At 38.2% G+C, this 24638-nt stretch overlaps 1 protein-coding gene across 4 annotated transcripts in view; it reads left to right on the top strand.

The window, feature by feature from the left end:
* The first annotated feature begins 329 nt into the window (after positions 1–329).
* The window catches only part of LOC129747538 (RNA-binding protein fusilli-like), a 317363-nt gene continuing 293054 nt past the window's right edge, over positions 330–24638 (top strand). The window contains exon 1 of one of the 4 annotated variants that reach the window (XM_055741809.1): positions 330–1624. The gene's annotated coding sequence lies outside the window, so the exon portion shown is untranslated. Of the gene's footprint in view, positions 1625–23319; positions 23758–24638 lie in introns of those variants that run through there. The other 3 variants (XM_055741813.1, XM_055741811.1, XM_055741810.1) reach the window with 3 other exon arrangements.

Genomic DNA, 24638 nt, shown 5'->3' on the forward strand with positions numbered 1-24638 from the left:
CAACCACCCGCATGTACCGTTGTCCTTTTTACGAGTTCGTTCGTTGATGAAAATTGGTTGTTTTTGATTGGTGTTGGTTACGTTTTTTGGGAATCACCTGGGTTACTTCTTCATTGCGCATCTCGCTCACCCTTCCGTTTGCTTTGGCCAGGGTTGAATCTTGCATCGTGGTGTGCGCGCACAGGTGAGTCGCTGTTATACGATTACCTGTTGAATTGCGTAGCTGTAGTTGTCCAGCGCAGGATTCCTGGCCTTTTGGTGTGCGTCCGTCCACTAGAGTTGTTCACCGCGATGAAACTACACTCTACAAAGTCGCGGTGCCAGCTAGTCGTCGTCGTCAGTCTTGGGATTGTTTCGTTGCGATTCTGACGCTTTTGTTTTCTTCTGACGCTTCGGGTTCATCTTTCATCTCTGTTGTTTTCACGTTGCTTGAAGCAGGGGCAACAGTTTGGTTTTCTTCGGAGGTTTTGCAACATTCAGACGGACTGGCTTTGCAAATAGCGTTTTTCGCGAATGTTTTATTTTGCTATTATCGTGTTTTGCGGCGTTTCGGTAGAATAAGTAAGTGGCTTCAAGTGGAATCCCTGGACTATTGGTAAAGCGTTTAGTGGAAGCAGCAACAAGTGGCTCTAAATTGCTTTTGGTTTTTCTGAGTAATAGTGAAGTGACCACCGGATCGGTTCAGGTAATAATCTTCTTTGGTGGGAACGGGACGGCGGATTGTCCAGTTTGGGATATTCGCGGAATTTCACCTGTGTACCCTACAAAAATCGACTCGGGTGAGGTCGTGCACATCCGCTTATCAAAGGGGGTGCAATTCGATAAGATTCTAGACCAGTTGTGTTCAATTTGGCGTCCGGGAGCTCCCCCTTCTGAAATAATCGAATCTCCTTTGATCAAGAAAACGTAGCCCCAATTTCTCGTGAAACGTGAACTCGTCAAGAGTTCAATCTCATCTTTGATTGGGAGCAAACGAGACGGCAAGATTTTCTTTCCACCCAAGAGTGCTGTGGAATCGGTGGAATCCCATCAAGAGACAAGTTCCCGAACCGGACCGGGGACAAACGAAGACGTTGACGACGAGGGAAAAAAACATTTTTACACACATCACATTCGCCGATTTTGGAAAATAATTGAAAAACAAGTTTGCATGAACGGGACAGGCCATCAAAGAGAAGAAAAAAACACGCAACACAACAACGCAGCGTTCCGTTATAATATTTTGGCGTGTGGTTGTCGTCGGTTCCCAGGCCAGGGCCCAGGCGTGTAGTCTGCGCGGTGCAAAGCTATCCAAGTGTGACAGTTTCACTTTTGGGTCGTCGTGAAATCGTTGTGCTAAAAGTTTTATACTTAAATTTATTTTCTCATTAAAACCTTCGATTGATAAGGGGTCCAGTGACAAATTTCCCTTAAACCACTGCTGGCTGATAGTAAGTGAGTAGTGCTGCTGTCAACAGGTTTGCTTGCTAATCCGGGTTGTGCTCCGGTTTTTGCGGTGAGAAAACTATAAGTATACAAAACCATCCAAGTGGCCGGGAAAACGGGGCAACGACTGCTGAGCGAAAAACATTGAGTCGAGCCTACTATTACTACCTACTTCTTAGTCGATCAACAGCTCCAGAAGGTAAGTTTTCTGGTTTTTCTTTTACATATTTTCAGGTTTTCCCATTTACTATACACCCGGCTACTCCCGGGACTACCTAAATGTAGTCATTTAAACATTAAATTATCTGGTTCGATGCTTCTCCGCTTGGAAAGTCGCGGTTTCTCCGCAGTGTGGGGGCTTTTAATGGTATGAATTTTATTGATTTTTGTTTTCTAAAAATAATAATTACTCTTACCTTTGATTTTAATAAGAATGTTCAAAATTGATTTCCAATTTTAGTTCAATTCTTTATTGCTGAAAGTAGAAAACATTCTAGTCAAAACAAAGTTTGATAGAACGATTCTTAAAAGCCTATTCAGCCTCAGAAAGGCTGATTTAGCCTTTAAAAACTGTTCTTACGAAGCTTAGACTTTGACTTATAAGCTTTGACGAAAAGAAATAAAAAATTTCATACGATTCATGTATTAGCACCTCTATTTTATAAGAATTCAGTTTGTGAGTTTTCTTCAAAGAAAATGTGTGTTTCAGAGGATGAAAGTTAAAGCACGTTAAAGTTCAACTGCATTACATCATTCTATTCACGTTAACATTTTCCATTTTTTAAAACCTTTCTCCACCGATGGCGTTGACCAGCGCAACGTTTTAATTTAAACCGATTCCGCGTTAAACGCGGTCGATTTACTATACAACCTACACCGCCGCATCTCTCGCTCGCCATCGTCATCGTTGGTCGGAATTGGTAAACGAACACGAAAAATGTAGATAGGTATTACAAATTCCACTTTCTTCCACTTGGCGGTTCCAGTTTGAATTTCTCAACGAGACACACATTCCATCCACGATCCACCATCTACATTTCCTAGTGGAAGCAGAAGCAGACACAGGTGCCTCTTGGTTTATTTTTTTCCTGTTTTTTAAGTTGTTGAAGTCCAACTTTTGGGTAGGCTTGTTGTTCTGGTCTATAATCATGACCTCGCTTTGCTCCCCTTTCGATCTGATCAGTATCCTGGATTCGGTCGAAGATTTCAACCGGTCGAATCCATCTGTAACATTTTTCTTTTAATTTTATTCCTATGCACAAACATTGGTTATTTACCCTTTACAAACCCATTTTCAACAATAGAAAATACCAATAAAAGAGATCAATAGTTCCAATTTGAAACTATTTCTCTCGAATCGCCCTTCTGTAGTTTTCCACCTGATACCGCGCGGCAGGTTGAATATTAATCAGCAGTACCTACATAGTGTGTCTCCCCTCTGGCCATAAACTGGAACTGGTAAGAAGCTAGTTCAGTCCATTTATGAATGAGATTAGGTGCAGACCGACGACAGGCAACAGGTTGTCTCGATAAAAACGAGATCGAACCGTTTTTGAAATATACCCGCTTCGATGGGAGGAAAAGTAACGTCTGGTGGGTGCCTTTTTTCTTGCTTTTTAGCTTTCTTCTCGGCGGCTTCGAGAAAACGTTGACACATTTTAACAGGGAGGAAGGTCGTTTGTTGACCGATCCGAGAAGAAACTTAAACGCAGCAGCGAGGATCAACTTTTATCGAAAATTGTTACGCAATATCCTGAAAATAATTGACAAAGGGTCCTCCCTAATGTTACGTAATTTTAATTGATCTTAAACTAAGGTTGCAAGAATTTTTTCAGCACGTTTCCGGGCCGTACAAATCCGGGATATTTTATATAAAGACCTGGCAAAATCCGGCCATTAGATTTCAAAATTGGCGACCGAAAATCCAAGATATATCCAGGTAAATTTTGTCAAAACCCAGAAATTACCCAGCAAAAATCAAGAGAAAAAATTGAAAAAAATATTGTTAATCAAAACTTATCGCCAGATTTTAAATCGTATTTTAAGCTTTTTAAAAACCTTTCATGAACATATGCTCAAAAAATTCGTCAAAAATTCGTTCTTTTTGGTTTGATTTGCCATGTAAAGTAAATAAAAACGAACAAAATCCGGGCATTTAACAATGAAATCCAGGCAACCGGCTCCGGCTGAAGTGTTCCCAAATTTTGTATTACAAATCCGGGCCAACCCAAAATCTGGGAAATCTGGCAACCTTATCTTCAACCAGGGAAATTTTCGGAAGACGTGTTGAAAACGGCGATCTATGTAAGTAGTGATTCAATGAAAATTTTGAAAGTATTTAAATTTTAAACATTATGAGCTGAATTTACCCGAGTCTTTTTCTTTATAAGCACATTTAATAACAATATGGTTCCCGTACTTTTTGAAAAAAATCACAATTTTCTAACAACTCATACCTTCATTGAAATCTTGACTACCAGGTTGAACTGAAAAAAAAAATCAAGAATAGTTCAAAATACCCTCCCTATAGACCTCCATAAATTTTTTTTAGAATATGTCCATTTAAAAAACCTCAAATCTAACTTTTTCTCTAGAAAAGATATTCGATGTTCTGCAAAAAATCATTTTTCAAAATATATGTTTTTAATTTTGACTTTTTGAACTCACATTTTAAAGCTGTTGAACTGTGGAATCATAATAAAAAATCGAGAAAAATTTTAAAAATTTCAACAATTTTTCAACAGTTTTGTTAAAATATTTTGAACTGTAAACGAGAATGTTAACAGGCGGGTTAAATGCCTCTCAAGAAAAATAGATGAGTCATATAAATCTTGTACCTTCTATCATTGAAACATTAAATCTACGCTCTAGTTACAATCTTAAAGCTAATTTATACTTCACGTGAAAATGAACGTGATAAATTTTATTTCGTCAATAACTCAACCAAGCGACGAAACTAAGTTTTGTGACATAGGGAAATCGATGAGGAATGGTTGAAGGATGAAATTCCAACCAGACTTGTTCCTTAAAACATTCTAGAATTGTTTTTATTTCGATTGCCCCGCCATGATGAAACTTCCGCGGTGAAAACCGTAGCGTTTTTGAGTTATTGTATGTATGTATGTTCCACCATGGGTGCACGGATTCACCGCAGTTTCTGCCAAAGTATGGGTCACATGCATTCCTTAGATTATTAGGTTCGACAAATCTCCAATGCAGCGCGCCACCATACCCGGACCCCATGGCTTCGTATGAACTGTTATGTGGTGAATGTATTGCGTGTGTTGATGTAGGTATATTTTGGAAGAACGAATCAATCAGGTGGGCTAGTTTACTTACAGGTATTCCGGCATCCGTGTATATACCTGGCCAGCTGGCAACTGATTGAACATTCCAATTATATAGTCAGTTATATAATGAAACACATCTTACCTGTCGGCCCGCTTATGGGATTCGAACCCAAAAGTTTTTCTTGCCGATACCGGGAATCGAACCCAGTACGCCTGGCGTACCAATACCAGACTCGCGCCAGCCTATCCACTAGACCACATCGGCGCTTTAAAACCGTAGCGTTTTTGAGTTATTGATAAAATAAGATTTTTTACGTTAGTTTCACATGAAGTGTAAATGAGCATTTACATTGGATATAGAAGAAGGTAATATTGAACTGTTAAAAATATGTTAGGAACAAAATTTTACCATGAAATATGGCCATATGGCAGTGATGTAGGTTGACTTGATTGTTCTTCAATGCCGAAAGGCATACACTGATGGACAAATGTATTCGACACATGCTAACTCATCGCATTTATTTCAATTAACAGTAATTTCTAAATATTTTTTGATATTCGCATTTTTTTTATGTGAATAGATTCTGAGAAATGTTCTCTATCTGAGGGTATGAAATTTCCTATAATCAACTCTTCTTCCATAAGAAGGAGAGAATATGTTCAAACAATGAACATTTTAACAGAAAAAGAAAAGTGTCGAATACTTTTGTCTATCAGTGTACCCTTATTCAACTGCTTATAACTTTTTGACCTTATTAGATACGAAATTCGAAGACCTTGACAAAGGCATTCAGCATTAAATTTCCTCTATTCAGCGGCTAAAAACGTTTTTGCCTAATAAATTTTGGAAATGAGTTGCCGTTTATTCGTTTCAGTTCGTCAAATATAAGCTGACTTAATTTAAACTGCCAACACCGCAGGGAAACTCATAACCACATGCTGTGTTGGCTGAGTTTAGCGTGTATGATGCCGATCATTTGCACTGTCACCATCATTAACTGCCAACTGCTATTGTTCCCAATATGCGAATTGACGGAAAGAGAACGAAACCTAAACAATGTGTTTTGATTTTCTCGAATCGGCAGCAATTCGAAACGGCCGCCAATCCGGTTGCGGAAACGGAATTGAGGAGCATCCGAAAACGTAAGCCAAACAGCTTCACATGCCTCGCCCTAGGTATCGCCTTCGTGAACGCATCAGCTGGCTGATCCTTAGTCGCAAAGAAGCAGACCGCCTCTTATGATCTCTCTGATGAACGCGTACTTGACATCCAAGTGTACTGCAGGTACTGGCTGCATATGATGTTGTCCTCCATCAATGTGAAAAGAGTGCTAACCACACCCAATTCATCCAAGAATTTTGTTAGTCACAAACCTTCCTTCACCGCATGGCACAGCGCTCCAATCTCAGCTTCGGTCGATAAAAGACTGACCGTCTGCTGACGTTTCGTTGACCACGAAATCAAAATCCCGAAGATCATGTATGGATAGTCCGATACAGATCTTCGATCATCGGAATCGTTAGCGAAATCTGCGTCTGCATATCCGATGAGTATTTCCGGTTACAGGCCTCGCCAGTGCCTATCCCCCAGGCTGGCTTGATATTTACTCAGTGCCCAGCCTTCAAGATGTCGCCAGATATTGTAGACAACCGATGAATTCCTTGAACGGCTGCTTGGTGATAAACCTTGCCATCGTCCAGCTTGGTTCTACGGGCTCACGGAGGCCATTCTAAATCGCTGCATAATCTTCTCGACGTATCCTGATCGCGAAATCTCGATGGTGCTCTTACTGAAATCTCGCTTGATGGTCATTTCCAAGGAAGTCTTGACCTCCAGCAGATCCTTCATTTGGAATTACCTTCCAAGCTCGGTTTTTTTTTATCCAGATAACTTCTGATAAATCTCTTCCGGCAATCAGGATGTCACCCACGTAACAGGATGAGAATGAATCCTCGTTTGCAAGATCGGTAAACGCAACAGTCACTCTCCAACGGAACGAAACCAAGTTTTCATATCTCGTCGTCGAATTGCTGATTCCAAGCACGACCCGCTTGTGTCAAGCCGTAAAGGCTTTTTTGTTGCCGAACCACCTTCGATTTGCCAATGTCGTCATTTGGCAACTGCATCAAGATAACCTCTTCTAAATTTCCGCTAAGATATGTAGCTCTGACGTCCATCTGATGAGCGAACATGAGTTCGTTTGTCAACGTCTAGACGGTACGAACACGCTTCATCTTGGACACCGGAGCGGAGGTTTCCCAGTAGCCCAGTCCTGGTCTCTGAGAACACCCCTTTGCGACCAATCGTGCCTCGTAACGACCGCAATCCTTTGTGGCGAACACCCACTTCGATAGAATTGGTTTTCTGTGACCCGGGGGTAAGCTGACTGCTTCCCAAGTCTTGTTTTCTTCTAAGGTCTTACAAGACTCCCAGTCTTCTCAACGCTTCAGCTCGTAGATGTTTTGAGGTAGCTCCTCATCAATAGCAGCGGCTACGTAAGCCACGTATCGTTGAGTAGCTCCTCGAGTTCGCTGACTTCGCCTCTGCGTCGGTTCCGGATCGACGGAGTTTTGTACATCATCGTCGTCCTCATCATCGAAGTTACGGTCTTAGACAAAAGTATTCAGCGAGAAATTTCCTTAATTGTATTTAAAAATTGCCACAAAAAGCAACAGCAAGCTTGGTTCCACAGAAGAAACAAATAAAAAAAATGATTTTTCAGAACAAAATATTCAATTTTTTCATGCAAACATAAAAGATCAAATTTATTCATGCAAACGTTACTTTCCTTAAAAACTCTGCAAATATCATGGATGAATTTTAAACTAACACGAAGTTTTTAAGACCCCAGGATCTGCGAAATTCAAAAATAACCCCAAATGGACTCAGTCTATTATTCTAGTGTCTGATTAGCTTAGAATAAGCTAAACAGACACTAGGATGATAGTTATAGAGACATTCAATGCTTTAGAGCCCTTGGCATATCACGAAAACCATACATACCTGCGTATAAGGCCTCGTTTTCACAAAACTTCTTATTGATGCGCGCATGGATAAAATGTATAACACAATCGAGTAGTTGAAGCTTTTTTCAAAGCTCATTTTAAAAGTTCCCACCTCAATGTACCTAGCAGTGCGAAGGGTAAAATTCTATTTTCCTGGGAAGATTATTCATAAAACTTTTTCAATTCTGTAAGAAAATTTTGAATTGAAGAGATTTAAAAATTACATCACACTAAGCATGCATTATACACGATTAATAAGCTAAGTTTTGTTTCGTTTTAGCACATTTTTAAGGCTCTCGAGTGTTTATTCGCTCAAAGGAATATGAGCAAAAAGGAATGAAACTTGGTTTTCTAGTGTAATACACGGATGTGCAATATACGGTTGGAAGATCTTGATCAGTAGTAATGGTATAAAATGCTCAGAATTTATAACGCACTAGATTTAGCAACAATTTAAATTGAAAAAAAAAATGGGCCTTTGAAAAAGATTGTGCCTTTAAATTATACCTTTGTCATAAATCTATTATTATCATCATGCATGATAATCATGATATTTATCATCGTCATTTTATTATTATAATTTCGCTGTGAGGTTGCATGAATTATAGAAGTTTGAGATAATTTTCAAAAAAAATTGGTCCTATATCCTGTAATTCAGTATTCAGATGTAAGGACCGATTTTACAGATTTAGTTAACGTTTTTATAGTCTTTCATGAAAATAATATGAAATTTGATATACAAAAAGATTTTTCGTAAAAAAAATCTTTAATCCACTTTAATCTTTAAAACTCAAAACACTATTACAAAGTTTCTGGTTGTCTCACAGAATTACAGATTATTGTTTTTTTAAACACGGATGTTTTCCCTGCATCCTTGGTTATGATCGCATTAAGTTTGCCTTTCCAAAATAAAAATGAACATTTAGACATAAAAATCTTTAAAATATCAGTCAAAATTCAGCAATAAATAAAGTTGTTTGAATCTTATCCATACGCTCTTTGTTGCTTTAAAAATGTTGCAAATTTATAGAAACTTTGTTACTGCTTTGTCTGGAAAACAAAATGCCTCAACAGGGTTGAGAATAAAAAAAAAACAACAGAGTTCCATCAATTACCTTGAAAATAATGATAGAGAAATTTCATACAAACATTCCATTAATCTAAGAAGATTATAATCAGTTTTCAACAATGTTGGTTTCAAATTTTAAATGTGTGAAAGCCCGGCACCGCTTAGAACGATTTTGATATACTTGGCCGACCAATTTCCGGTTTTTCAATGAAAAATACGGTGATTATTGTAAAGCAATCTTAAATTTCTTATAGCTCTATCTTTTTTCAGTTGAATATTGTAATCTTGTACAGTCTTTAAAAGTTAGCTGGATAGCTAAACTGAAATTTGTAAAGCTTCATGGAAAAATATCATCTTAAAGATGATGGTAGCTTTTCAATGCTGTTTCGAACGCAACTATAGCTTTAATTCAAAAATTACATCGACAAGTTTATGCAATAATCAAATCTCACATAAGCCTTGAAGTAAGGTTTATTGAGCTTAAATTTTGAAAGTGAATAAACAAAATTTGAGTATTTGTACTCATACATAGCTGATAAAAAAAATCATTTAGCTTTTTTACAATGCCAAAGAATAATGTAGAATTTTTCGGAAATATCGGTTTTTTAGCGTCGCAAAAGCCGGTATTTCCGGCATCGAGAAAATCGACGGTTTTACAGGTCTCAGTAAAACCGGTTAGAACACCCTGGTTTTTTCCCATTTTTCTCCGAGATTTTAAACCGGATTTTTAATTTTCAATATTTATTTCCATTCACAATGTGAACGTCATGTCATGAGGACTAGGGACGCTCTTTGGTAGGGTGGCTTCAATTCCAACATCTTCGGCTGAAATGAGTGACAGCTTAACGCACCCAGCTGGAAATCGGCATTCATGCACTCCAGCAAAAAAAAAAAAGACTTCGAAATTACCCGAAACTGATGGAAGTCACTTAGTTCCATTTTGAAATTCAGTCGATGAATAAACTACTCCCGGTCAAGCTGTTCCTCAGTTGCCTCATCCTGATGAGAATGAAAAGAAAATCAGAGTTGGAGTTTACAAGATTGTTTCGTACTATTTACAAACCTGATGATATAGAATATCATAATTCCAACGGGTACGAGAGGCTGCTAAAGAAGGCTTAAGATGAAGTACAGTAACGGTATTTACTATTTTCAATCCTAACTAGAGATTCAACGATCTCATCTTTATTGGAGTCTGCCATTTTGATCGGAATAATCTAAATCTTAGCCTGAGAAACTTCACAAATTATATTTTCCACCTGTTACAGTTGCCAGTGCTAGAGTGCTAGTTGTTTTCCTGTTTAGCTAAAACACAGGAATGCGAGATGAAAAATCGGTTTCAATCCACAAATGTCATGAGCACACTGATTCCACTTTCCTATGGTTTGCAAAAAACAAATTATCTTATCTTTAAAAAAATTGTTTTTTTTTTGAATTTACGAGAAATAAAATACATTACACAATCAATAAAAGATTTCAGTTTCGCTTAAAGGTTTCATTTAATGGTTACATTTCTTTTCAATTAGTGGCGAAAAGTAAAGGAAAAAGTTTCAACGATTAGGTTTTTAAAAATCATTGAATATAGTTGAAACTGCTATTAGTATAAAACAAGCTCATTTTATTAAAAAAAATGTATTCTGAGATTTTTAAAAACTAAATTATTTTCAGAAGTGTATATATTACGTATAATACTTTAAAGATCACCATCAATACGTATACAAGAAAAATGAGTTTTATGAAAACGCGGCCTAAGTGACCTTCTAAATGAATTTCCCGTTTTTTAATCAGAATTCACATTTTTTAGTGTGTTAAGTATGTATCTTCCATTCTCTAGTGAAACGAAATTGTCCGTGCTGTTGCATAAATTGTAAATATTTAACATAACACTGGGTGACAGCCAAAAAATAGTCTGGGGTTTTTCAGCTGATTTTTGTGTCCTGAGTTAGAATATCACATTGATTTTGCTGTATCAGGTCAACTTTTTGAGATACAGCCATATGGCTATATACGCTTCAATATGCTAGTAATAGGGGTTTTGACCTGATTGAACAAAACCATGGTCATTTTCGGTCTCAGGGCGTCAATATTAGTCTAGTTCAGTTGGAAAACCCTGGACTATTTTCAAAAAATCTTTTTTTGTTACTCAGTGTAATCAATAGTAGCGGCCCCACATCACCTCCTTATGGAACCCTGTTGCTGATATGTTGAGTAACCGTGTTCATATTGTCGTGATTATTCGATTCTTCTGAGTCTCAATTCAGAGATTCACTCAGACACGTCTTTAACTCACAAGAATAGATCTATGACTGACTTTGTTTTGCCTAGTGTTGCCATAATAACAAAAATGGCCATAGGCATTTATTTTATTTTATTTATCTTCAGTGTTGCCGAATACAACTATTATTTTATTTTATTTTTAATTAAATTTGATTTATTTTCTGAAAATCCTTCATCTCATCTCTACCCTACTGTCTCGGTTCTAAGTTTCAAAACTTATACTGTTCTAAAGTGTGAGTATTTAGTCAGCTGATTCGGAACTAGCATTCATTTAAAAATATTACCCGCAAGTTCACAAGGTCTGCTGGCTAAATTTTATCCAGTTTTTTTTCTAACGTAGTTTCGATGGTTCAAAATATCCATAAGAGGAAATGCGATTTAAAGTGCTAAAATTGATTCTGGTTTTCTCAACAAGGAAATAAACTTCAAACATCCTTCAATAGAACGGCTAACGAACTGAACAAGTATCATGAACAATTAGCTTACAATCATTCTTCAATTTCTGGTTCCTCAAACTTGTTCCTCAACGCATATGCAACTTTATCATTGCATTCGCATACCTTTATTCGGAAACGATTAATGATAGACTTCTCTGGGCAAAGCGTGTCGGTCGGTGCGGTTGACTTCATCATCGTCATCATGCTTAGAGCGCCTCTAAATCGAATCATCGAACATTCATCCCGCCACAACCATTAGAGCTGTTCCGCACTCGAAAATCCATTACCGAATCTTATGTATTGTATGAGTCTGTACCTGAAGAAGCCTCAAGGTAGACGGACAGAGAAAAGAAGGCGAAAAAAAAAAACAAACCAAACCAAAAGGGGAAGAAACCCGGAAACTTTGCGCCGAGAAAGAGCGCAAAGAACCCCGCTAATGACACGTGTACGAATCATCAAGGTATAGAGAGGGACTCAAACTCAAAGTTGGAACCTGTTCCCGAAAAAAAGACATTGGCAGCCTTTTTCCCTTAAGATTGCGGAAAACTGGATTTCGCACTCAAATTATCCGAAAGATTTTCGGCACATTGTTCGATTGTTGCTAGCTTTCGATCAGGCTCATTCATCGTTGATCTTGATTTTTATTTGGGGTCTTCAAGATGTGATTGTCCGCTACCTTCCATCAAGTAGCAGTTCATACATCAAAAAGTATGAAAGAAAGATTTGGCGAAAGCACCCATCAGGTGAAGATTCAGTGGTGAATCGCTGCTATGTGGCATATGTTGTAATGTAGTGTTGTACCATACCTTCTACTGAGTTGTGGTGTGTTGTACAATTCCATTTTCTTCTTCGATTTTGCTTTCTTCATTCCAACATAACATCATCAATCGGCTTACGAACTTGTGTGGAATTCGATGGCAACATATGTCTGGTATATGTTTGATTGTGTGTATTTGTGGGGCGAAGTCATTTAAAGTTTTGTTTTTGATCCAGTCTCGGATTGTTTTTTCTTTCTTTTTTTAAACCATCTGTGCGAAAGAAATTTTTACTATTTTGTTTGGCAAATCATTTGTTTCATACCTTCAAATTAAAGCAACTTCTGACTGTTTTCACAACATATTGGTGTTACGTTGCTGATTTTTTTTTTCAAGATTGTATTTTAGTGAATTTTCTATAACAGTGTTGTCGAATTCTACCATATGACACCAGTAGAAATGGCTATTTTTTAGACTGATTCTGAATTTTCAGTTCTCATTTCTGCTGAAAGATTCAGCATCAGAATCCCAGTTCCTTAACTTTTCTTACATATCTACAAGATGTCAAATAACGTTGAGGATCACTCCAAAGGATCCACCCTACCATAACTGAACAAACCAAGACTTTCACGTCCACCTCACCATACACACATACGCGAAACCCTACCTTGCCGAGGCCGGCACATGTATGCGCACAGAGCGCACCCAACAGGTGTGTATACGTGCGTGCTTGCTTGCGTTTGCGTCCCCTTTGCGCAGCTCTTTTTCGAAAAACCTACTGTACAGGTATGCCTATGTTGCTGCTGTTGAATGTTTCTGCTCCGGTGAGGTTCTATTTCATACCTTCCTACCTACCTACTTATGTTGTGGCAGTTTTCCGAGCAGGCAGCAGAAATCTCTGAAACTCGTTTCAAAAAGGGGGAAAATTTGCTCGCTCTATAGGTATTTTGCTGGCTCTGGTCCTCAGGCGCACAAATCGGGCTGAGTTGCTTGCTGCTGCCATGTAACGCGCGCGTTGCGTGCTGCGTGTAATTTTCCATGCGTCTCAAGTTGGGTTGCAAGTTAGGGCAGTGGTGCCAGGTTTGCTATGTGAAGCTACAGCGAAGCAATTTAAATAAACCAAAAAAAAAACTACAATATGTTTTTTTCTAAATTTTGTCGTTAACTTTTTTTCCTATTCTTAAAAGTTTATACGAAGTTTGGTTGCATAGTGGTGTATTTTTTTACTAACCAAGGGACAGAAAAGCAGTACTTATCGATAATGAATTCATAATGACAAATAATAGGTATGTGTACCTTGGACTGCCCCAAATTTGTATGGGAAATTAAAAACCTGTGAAATGCTATACGCTGCAGGCTTATATTGATCCTGGGCCTAGTACAAGATCCCATACCAAATTTGGGCCAGATTGGACCACGGGAAGGGGTCGCTCAACGAGCCTGATGTTTGTATGGGATTTTGAGACATTTTGTTCGAGAGGAACATGAAGAACCAGCCTTAACTATGACAAATATTTCATCCGAAGGTTGCACTTCAATTAAAGTTAAGATAAAAAAGTTATTAAGCTTCAAAAATTGACTAACTTTTTTAAGGATGATATTCATCACTGTTTTAATGAGGCGACTAAATGTCCGACCAAACACTCAATGTGAAATGCATGCCGTTTCGTCAAATTATGACCGATTTTAACCATTGTTGTTGCGTTCGATTGCAATTTTTATTGTTTTTATAATATTTGAGTTTGGATGATATTCACTTGATAGTTAGTAAAAAAGTAAGGACGGAAAAATGGTTGACAATTTAAAGAAAAATTGCATAACCACAGGGGCTTAGGAACATGACTGGACGATTTGTGATGCCAATAAAAAGATAAATTTTCGAAAAACAGGTCCATTTACAGTCTTTTCACGTTTTTCTGTTACTAGCCGGGGGCAAATGATCAGCGGAAGTCGTGTCTTCCCTGTGAGCTACGCTCATCAGATTGTCCTCTACGAGCACGAGACGTGGATATTGCTCGAGGAGGACCTGTGCACACTCGGAGTATTCGAGCGACGAATTTTAAGAATCATCTTTGGCGTTGCGCAGGAGAACGGAGTGTGGAGGCGTAGGATGAAACACGAGCTCAACTGTGTCAATGTCGTCGGCGAAGCAGATAGATTGTCTGGATCTGTTTAAAATCGTGCCACGCATTTTGCCTTGTCGAAGACCCCTGAGCAATCCGAATGAACCCGACAATTTAGCCGAAATCCGCACACAGCAAAGCGTACCATCCATCAGCGCCTTGATCCGTCTGGTTAGCTTTCCGGAAAAACCGTTCTCGTCCATTATTTTCCATAGCTCGTTACGGTCGATCGTTTCGTATGCGGCTTTGAAGTCGATGAATAGATGGTGCATAGTGACTTGGTGTTTTCGGCATTTTTAGAGGATTTGCTGTTATGTGAAGAAGGCATAAAGCCATGAAGCCAGCCTGATGACTTCTCACGAATCTGTTTGCTTGTAGCGTTAGGCGGCGGAGTAAGATTCGGGACAAAATTTTAAGGGCGGCGTTGAGGATAGTGATCGCTCGGTAGTTCTCACAGTTCTATTTGTCGCCCTTCTTGTAGATGGGGCATATCAACCCCTCCTTTCACTCCTCCGGTAACTGTTTTATGCCCCAGATCCGGACCATCGACTGGTGCAGTCTGGAGCAAACGGCCAACTTGTCCGGGCTCGTTTTGATGAGTTCCGCTGCGATGCCATCCTTCCTAGCCGGCAATGTATCTTTCCCCACCGTCTTCTTGGTCTCCTGCATGTGCGCCGTTCAGTGTTCATCGAAGTGGTGCTTCCACTTTTTGATCACCTCACGATTATCCGTCAGAATGTCCCCGTCCTTATCCCGGCATATTTCAGCTTGCGGCACGAAGTCTTTGCGAGATGCATTGATTTTCTGATAGAACTTTCGTGTTTTTTGGGATCGATGCAGCTGCTCCAGCTTCTCGAGCTCCTCCTCCTCTATGCGGCGCTTTTTCTCCTGGAAAATTCGGACTCGCTGCCTCTTTCGCTGTCGCTGTGATTTTTCACATTTCAACGGGTGCCTCTTTGCACTACTGACACCCGAACGACATTCTCTTCGTCCATCACCCTCGTACACTCCCTGTCGAACCAGTCGTTCCGTCGAGTTCGAGTCGAGTTCTCCGCAGCACCGTTGATGGCTGTCTTTATGGTATCCCAACAGTGATCGCCGGCAGCGCTGCTTCGATCGATAGCGCGTAGTCTGCGCGACCTCAGGATGTTTAGTCGTGCGATCCGAGGCGGGCGCTGGTTTCGTATGTTGTTCACTACGGAGAGTTTTGGGCGCATCTTTACCATCACAAGATAGTGGTCTGACTCGATGTTGGCGCCTCGACAGGATCTGTGCCGGCTGTCTATCAAAACATGGTCGATCTGTGTTTGCGTTTGGTACGGTGATCTCCAGATCTACTTGTGTGGGAAGCGGTGCTGGAAAAGGTACTACGTGCAGCCATTTGTTTGGAAGCGGCATAATCGATAAGTCTGAGGCCGTTTTCGTTTGTCAGCTGGGGCGTGCTGACATCGTGTTTTTGGCAACGGTAGTATTCACGCTCCAGCTGCGCGTAGAATTCTTTTTTGTCGTCGCCGGTATTCTGAGGTGAAGACTGTGCACGTTTATGATGTTGATATTGAAGAAGCGCCCCTTGATTCTCAACCGGCACATTTGTGGGTCGATTGGCCACCACCCGATCACGCGCTTTTGCATCTTCCCCGTCACTATAAAATCTGTTCCAAGATCGAGTGTGTTGCCGCAGCTCTGGTAGATTGTATAACCATCTCGGTACGCACGTATGTACACCATGGGGCTCTTCCTGCAGCGCTACGATGTCCAATTTGCGGCTCTTCAGTTCTTTGGAAAGCACGTGGATACTGCCTATGAAATTCAGAGATCGGCGGTTCCATGTTCCAAGTTTCCAATCGCTGGGCTCTTTTCGTAGCGTGGGTCTTTGCTGATTTTCATCCGAATTTCTTCTTCTGCGACCAAAGCATCCACCGGGGTTGGGTACCTGATCTCCGCTAAGGTTACTCGCACCCCAGCCAGCAGCACGGGAAAGTTGACAATCGGAATTGCAATCTAGTGGTGTTATGACCACTACCCGAGAGTTGGGTGTATGGGGTCTCGAATTGCACATTGTCTAGCATTCGCCAGCCTAGTCAAAGTGTTTTCCAATCAATTCCTTTTACCCACTTCCAACCAAAATTATTTTGGTAGAATGTAGGGGTAACTTCGCCTCATACACAAAACAGATCTTTCATCCCTTCTCTTTTTTTTCAATCTATCCATTGTGGCCGGCGCCGTTATTGACGTTCAAAGAGAGAGCATCAGCTTTGTGCAGTGTGAATGAGCTGCTAATCCCAAGCACCATTCGTTTGGTCTCTGAACAAAATTTATTGCCTCGATGTACTCGGTGAAGCTGTTGAAAGTTCTCAAAATTTCAATTAGATCGCTGTCTGCTCCGTAGTTGTTCAGCCGGATGGGAACCTAGAGGTAAAGATTTTGGTTCCTTAATCCTCGGGGTCGCACACTGAGGGGAATAGCTTCCAGCAGCATGGAAGCGTCGATCATCGACGCAAGGATATCCGCTAAAATTAAAACACGTGCAGCGTTTCGACGAACTTGAAGCGTGTCTAAATCAATAAGACGGCAACGGCTAACAGGTAAACATAACGGATCTAACCAGTTCAAGTGTCGCAAGGCATACCGCATGACGCGCCGCTGGATAGCCCCTACTTGTTGAGCTCCCAGATCGTTGATGTGGTCCAGCCGGACGATGGTTTCGTTTCCGAGAGTGTACTCTGCGTAAAGAGGGTTCCGCTTGCGAGAAAATGAAAAGACCGTCGCGTTGGTGTCACACCAGTGAGCTAAGGTGTTGAACTGCCTTTGCAAGAGATCGATATCGTCTTGGCCATATTTTGGGCCGTCCAAGAGAGTGAGTGCATCGTTAAAATAGATGACAAAAAATATCGGTCCCAAGTGGCTTCCCTGGGGCCCACCTGGACAAGCGGAGGATTGTCTTGAAAAGTAATTTCCAGTTTAAACTGATAACTTTCGTTCCGTTAAAAAGCTTCTAAACCAGTCCAGTAGGGATCCACAGAATCCTAAGCGCTCGAGTTTAGCGATTGCAATATCGTGATTTACTTTATCGAAAGCAGCGGACAGATCAGTATATATGCAGGGTGGCCACAGAACCGGGAAAACCGGGAAAAACCGTGAATTGAAAATCGAACCGGGAAAACCGGGAAAAACCGGGAATTTAGACCCAAAACCGGGAAAATTGACAAAAGGAAACCGAAATTCAGTTTTAGTTCCAAGATCAGGAATTCAACCCCAAATTCAAAATTCAATATTATAATTTAAATTTCCAAGACAGAATTGAACAGTTCAAAAAACGTGTAAGAGTAATATCATAATTTTTTGAATTTATTAACTATTCTGATTTCTCTTCAATTACCCCTCTTACTTGAAAACACAAATCACAAATTTTACCGAAACCCAGAATTTAAAACTGCCTCGAAGAATGAGATGAGAAATGCAAAAAGTCTCCTAAATTTTTTTCAATTATCGCACATCATTTAAAAAAAATATCAATCATGTAAAAACAAACGAATCAAAGTTAAATTTCTGTTTCAAATTTGGAAATTTTGAAAAGATGCTAATATTCTAATTTTTGAGTGATAATGTTTAATTCGAGAGTTTAACACAAGACAATCATCTTTACGCACAGCAGCTTAATAATAATAAATTTGACATTACTGAGTTAAAAAGGAAACCATCTCCTGTTTGAAAAAAATACCATAATTTTTTTAAGTTGTACCTTCAAAATTAACATTTTTCCATAACTGATCATAATTTATCAAGAAAATTTCGAATTACACTTTTTAAAGCTTGGATTTGTTGAGATTCCTTTGAAGATTTGCGAAAACCGGGACAAAAATTGAAATAAAATAGTAGAAATATGGAATTTTAGTAACACTGTTCACAATTTTACGAGCTTTTTTATGGGGGTGTGTTTATGTCGGTAGAAGACACTAAGTAAATTCTTAAAAAAATGTTAAAATGATTCAACATTGCATGCTACTTCACTTCAAATATACATATTTGTGTTTCGAGTAAAGCATTTAAACAAAATAACAAAATATTGCCAATAATTTGATTATTTTTCCTTTTTTATTTTCGATGGTACAAGGCAATTCAATCTACGTTTTTCCGTTTGAAAAGGGATTAAGAGATTTTGACTGTTTTGAGGGCGATATTCAAATATGCAATTTAGTTTTTTTTTCTGCTAGTTCTATTTTTTGAAATTTAAGGGTTAATTTTTGAAAATTTTTTTTCAACATTTTAGAACTTTTCTAAAATACTTAAATTGAAGGTTTCGAATCAATGATCAACTTTTTCGAAGTCCTCGAGTAAATTAAACTTCTGAGAAAACTGAGACATCCTTTATGTTTATTCATCACAGTATGGTAAAATATGAGAATTAAAAGATATTTTGGATTTTTCTTAAATCAAAATAAATCAAATATTTTTTCCAAAGCATAAGTCGAAAAATTCGCAGTCTCCAACAAAGTTGATAATGAATTTTGAATCTTTGATACCAAATGCTCATAAATGTTCTTCAATGATGTCAAATATAGTTATATTTTTTCTATTGTATTTTTAACACTTCAGGATTTTTGTTAAGTATTATTCCTTTGAAACTAGGAATTCTAGGTTATATATTAATCCTCTATCAAATGAAGGATAAGAAATAGATTTCAAATCAGTTTTTGTTTTTTAAAGAGGTTTGTCGATTTATTAGTTATCAATGATTGATTCAGCCCAAAACTTAGTAAAACCCAATATTACTAGATTTGATAGGATCTGACAAATGTTGTTGACAAAATATGTTATAATTTTATCATTAACCGGAACAGTTATTTGTTCATAATTTAAGCCCAAGAAACTGACTCAAAATAAAAATATATGTTGAACAATTAACTGTAACTTTTTTCATTCTAATCCAATCCACATTTTTCTGCATAACAAAGCTAACCATCAACTATGAACTATAAAAACGTCGAGAATTTTTTTTTCTATGCAAAAATATTTTATTTTGCAAATAAATAGATCTGTGTAAATTATGTTTAAAATCACTTTTTTTTTAACTGTAAATATATACAGTGGAGGGTATTTTTTTTTTCTTTAAAACATTTATGGCTGCTACAAAATAACATTACTCTTTTGTAAATTTCTTTCGAAATTTTCAAATTCAATTTTAAATCAAAATTTTATCTTAGACTTAAAACTCGTAGGTTCTAAAGTTCGTTTTTTTAATAGTATAGCAAGTTTTAATCCATTTAAACTGCAATATTATAAATTACAATTTTAATTTTTCTTATTCTTATTGATTTACGATAATAAATTAAGATATCATAATTTTGAATTCTTTATGCATTTTGTTAAAATATTCATTTCAAAATTAAAATTCTTAATTTGAAATAAAAAAATACAATGCATAAATCTGAATCTAATAAATGTTTTTAATTTTTCTTCATCTCAAACTTTTATATGCTGTTCAAAAATCCCTCAAACTATCAAGACGATGCAACTCGTTGTCCATATTTTTTTTTAAAATATTGTAGTCAGAATTCCATGTCCTGCATTCAGATCTTAAAAGCGATTCAAAAACAATGTTTGGTGAATGGTTTCTTATTAGTAATTTAATACAACAAGTTGCAAAACTTGATTTCTTAAGAATGAGTTGTAAATTTATCCAATGAGGCTTGCCGAGTTAGATAATCACGTCGAGTGCTGAAAAAGTCGAATTTTTTCACGAGTGGCATACACAGTATATGCTTATTCGAGAAATTCCTTTTAAAATCAATTGATTGACTTACAAGAATTGCATCTTTACACAAATAACTACATGTTAATGATCATGCACACAGTAGGTATCGATGATTATCGCTTTTTGATACAGTTTTCAGAGTCTGAAAGTTAGCTGTGCTAAAACTCAATTGTATAAAAAACAATTATAACAACGATTAACAAAATTATTTTGTTTTTTTTTTTCAATTATTGGCCTTTTCAATATAAAAAATCTTTACTGAAGGAAGACTAAATAAAATATTTTTAAAACTTGGCTGAAAACAGAAGACAAGTTTTTCGGAAAAGGGTTGTGGTCAACTGAGGTTATTATGAACAAAGATTATTCTTTTTTGTCTTATCTGTTTAAAGTTAACCAGATGAATTTGGGGTAAAAGTGAACACTGTTAAGTTCTTGTTATGTAACAATTTTTAGTGTTGTCAATATTTCTAGATAAATCTTAACACTGCGTCTAGATAGAATTAATGGTTTTTCAAAATTTACCCTTAATTCATGGGTAATTTTCAGGTTCACAAAGGAACAGGGAATCATGTCCTACAATCTCATATTTACAGATTTTTAGAAACTGATAAAGTTATGTATAACGGTTTATTTTAAAGATCTTGATGATTATTGGTACATATTTAAACATTAAAAATAAGTTTAGATAATAAAACAATGCCTAAAAACAAGTGTTCATAATTACCCCGTATTTAAAAAAAAAAAAAACAAAACAACAATGGAAAAATTATAAACAACCCTCTTTGAATCAGTGAACAGAATGTAAAACCTCTGGAAACAAGATTTCAACTGAATATACTGTGACGAGAGAGTTACATGATTGAACGTTCTCAGAAAAGTCTCGAATATTCTCAGAGACATGGATTTTTTGAGCTGTAGTAACACACTTGATATCTGTAACTTATAAAAAAAATGATCGAAAGTCACATGTCGAAAAAATTATTGAAAAATTCTGACACATGATTTTTAATTTTTTTTGAAAACATGACTTAAAAACCCATAACGATTTTGTTCAGGATGTTTTTTTATTTATCATTTTTAGAAAATGGATGAAAACCTTAAAATAGAATCGAGTTTCGCTAAGTGTTCAACGATTTTAGTGTTATGAAACAACAAAATCAATGAAATATGTTGAAAATTTTGCTATATTCCGACGAAAATGAAGAATAAAAGTCTGGAACACCTTGAATTTTTGACCGGAAAAACCGGGAAAAAAACCGGAAATTTCAAAATGAAAATGTTGTGGCCACCCTGGGTTAGTAAAAAATAGTTTTTTCTAATATTAACTGTAGACAAAAGCCGACGTTTCGGTCGCCTGAGAAATCGTAACTCTGATTTTTGAGTTCGTTATGATTAGTCGACGGCTGGTCCATACATCACGCGACTTTTAAGTAAAAGGTATTCATGCTCTGGGTAATCTAATGTTGGCAAGAAAAACCGTTCCGTTGAATATATTTTGAAATTGAGTTTGTCAAAATGCGCGCCAGTTCTTGGTTTCACAAATTAAGCTTGTTTGGTGTTAAACTTTGGCTGCTTCATGTTTGGATTAGCTTACAGACCTTTGTATTAGTCGCTGGGGCGTTTGGTTATTTTCGCCATATCTCGTGCTGGTTCTTGAAGATTCCGCTTGTAGTAATCCCTAACCTTCCTGTCCAATGCGTTTCCAGGTTTCCTTTCCTGTCTAGAGGCATCAGTAAACGTAAACTATTTATCATATGCCGTTCGACCTACTTCGACAATTTCTTAGTTAAATTTCTCTCTACTTCAATTGTGCGTGAGGTCCAAGAAATTCTAGTACTTAAAATTAAGTTTCACCGTGGTTCATAACAGATTTCGATTCATTGAACTACAAGTCGAGTTCCATTTTTCCTCCTTGCGATGGTTCAAAACGGAGTTCAAACTGCGGACTCAAAACTTATTCCATTTGTGCCATTTTGGTTGAACTGCATTTTTGGTAGCTACGAATAAAGGCATAAAAAAGTTCAAATTGGATTCGGTTGTCAAAGTTGGTTTTGAGTAGGCCTGTCAGAACTTAGTTTAGCTATGGCACAGTCAAACTCAAAGTTGAGGGCTCCCACTGAAGTGCTGTTTTGACCGTGATCAAAACATAGTTTGATGGTATGAACTAAAGTTGAGTTCCATTTTTCCTCCTTGCGATGTTTCATAACGGAGTTCGAACTGCGATCTAAAACTAATCATATTTTATCTTCGGCGAAGGAGCAAAACTAAGATCGATCTAATGAACTAAAAATTTAACCCTCTTTGTGTATGTTGAACTAAAGCACTTAGCGAGTTCGGCTGCCGAACTGTATTTTGAGTAGCTACGAATAAAGGCATGAAAAAAGTTCAAATTGGAGTTCGGCTGCCGAACTTAGTTTTGAGTATGCCAGTCAGAACATAGTTTTGCGAATTCAAAGTTGAGGGCTGCTACTGATATGCTGTTTTGAACTAAAACAAATTAATTTGCGTTCTACGAACACCAACACAATGGAGTTTTAGAATAACTCCATAGTGCCTCAAGGTAGCAACATTGGACCGCTTCTTTTTTGCACCTGTCACAAATATTTACATACGCTTTTTGACAAAATTTTTAAAGTGGTGCAATCAGAAAATTTACTTCATAACTTTACATGAAATATGTAACTCGGCGATTTCAAATTGTACTTCCCAAGGTTTAAAATTTTAAAGGGCTGTAAAACGTCTATGTCGGTGTGTAGGACTTCAACATAATTTTTGATAATCACTTAAATTTCCAATGCTCATCGAGTGTCAAGTGACAGTCGGAAACCATGCCGAGAAAAAAAACCTTCTGGCACCCCTGCGCTCGTGTTCACGGCTACGGTGTGGTATTGCGCATTCTACACCACTTATGGGCAGGAAAATCGACGACCGAGGGTTCGCTTGCTCGCTGGTATGAGTGAGTGTGCGCTCGCGCTCACCTGTGTGGAAAAAGGTATGATACAATCCGCTTAAGTGGATAGATAGAGAGCGAGAGAGACCAGGTGAGGTGGTCACTTCGTTCGTCGGGTTGCCGTCCGGTACGACTTTAAGGCAACAAGCAAGTGGTCTGGCCTGGTCATCGTCGTCGCTCGATTGCTGCAAGTCACTTCGCTCGCTGTTCGTCGCTTTCGGCCACGGCAGTCAGTCAGTTATCGTCAACGGTGTGCCGCTAGCGGACGTTTTGCGTTATTCTTCGTTTCGGTAAATTGTGTGCTATCTCCTGTAGTGTGTTTGTTTTGAAGTGTTTCGGATTTTTGGAAGTTTGCAAATTTTCCAGTGGTACTGCAGCTTGAAGAAAAATTTTCTTGGCTCCCTCCTTTCGAGTGTGGCGTTGCGTTGCGCTGAAACACAAGGGGGGTTTGTTGTTTATGCATCGCTAGAACATCATCCATCAAAGCGAATGACCAATGTGTCTTGACGGACTACTTGTGTGTGATTTTTATTTATTGTTATCCGAGCTTCACTTTTTCGAGTAAGCTTTTCAGTTGTTTTTGATGTGAATGACTTTGAAAGTGGATTTTTGTTTTCTACTCTCCTCAACCCCGAGTTGCTGCTTACTTCAGTATCTTGCTGATGAACAGGTTGGTATTTTTCTTTTCCAATTTTCTCGGTGTGTGTGCTGCTGAATGGACACTGAATCGACCGACTGCGAGCATCTTTCGGGTGTGTTATATGAAGGCATATTTTTTCGGTGTGATTCGACTTTTCTGAATGCGTGCGCCTTTAATTTCCACCTTTATTGCACCTCAACCATCGCCGAGTGTTGTAGTCGGTCGAAAATCGCATTTTCGGGCAGCAAGAAAACCGTTTTCGCCAGCCCTGGTTAGTCAGTGAAAAAGTTGTTGCTGCACCCCGCCAAGAGCAAAGTGCCAGGTCGGCAACTCTTTTCGGTTCAAGAAAGCGCGGCGCGGCTAAGGTCAGTTAACAGTTAAACCAATTGGTCCGGGTCTTATTTACACATATCGTTGCTGTTGCTGCTGGTCAGTCAAAAGTTTAACCAAAAACGGTCCAAAGAGGTTAATATTCAGGTGTGCAAATTGATGAATTGTGCTGTTATGCCTTTTACCCATCATCTTTTTCACAAACCACCTGAAGAACTGGGGAACGAACAAGATAAACAAATCAAAGAGGAAGAAAATAAAGTTGAATTTTTTTCGCTCGTCGCTACCTTCAAGCAGTCAATGTAGTATAAAGTGGGTAAAAGTTTATCAACATTGTGTGCGCTTCATGGCATGGAATGCTGCACGTTGACAATTCGGTTGACGCGACCGGTTCGTCGATGGTTCGTAAACACCGCTACGCTACCAAAAAATGTTTATGATCGGTTTTGTTTTGTCACAACTTTTTTTGTTTTCTTCCGTATCTGGAGCAGCATTTTTGTGTCTATGTTGTTCGATTCATTTAATTGTTCATTACTAGATATCATTCAAAAAGACCATTGTATAAATGGTCTTGGGATTAA

The sequence above is a fragment of the Uranotaenia lowii genome, chromosome 2, assembly GCF_029784155.1.
Source record: "Uranotaenia lowii strain MFRU-FL chromosome 2, ASM2978415v1, whole genome shotgun sequence".
In the NCBI taxonomy this organism is placed as follows: Eukaryota; Metazoa; Arthropoda; class Insecta; order Diptera; family Culicidae; genus Uranotaenia; species Uranotaenia lowii.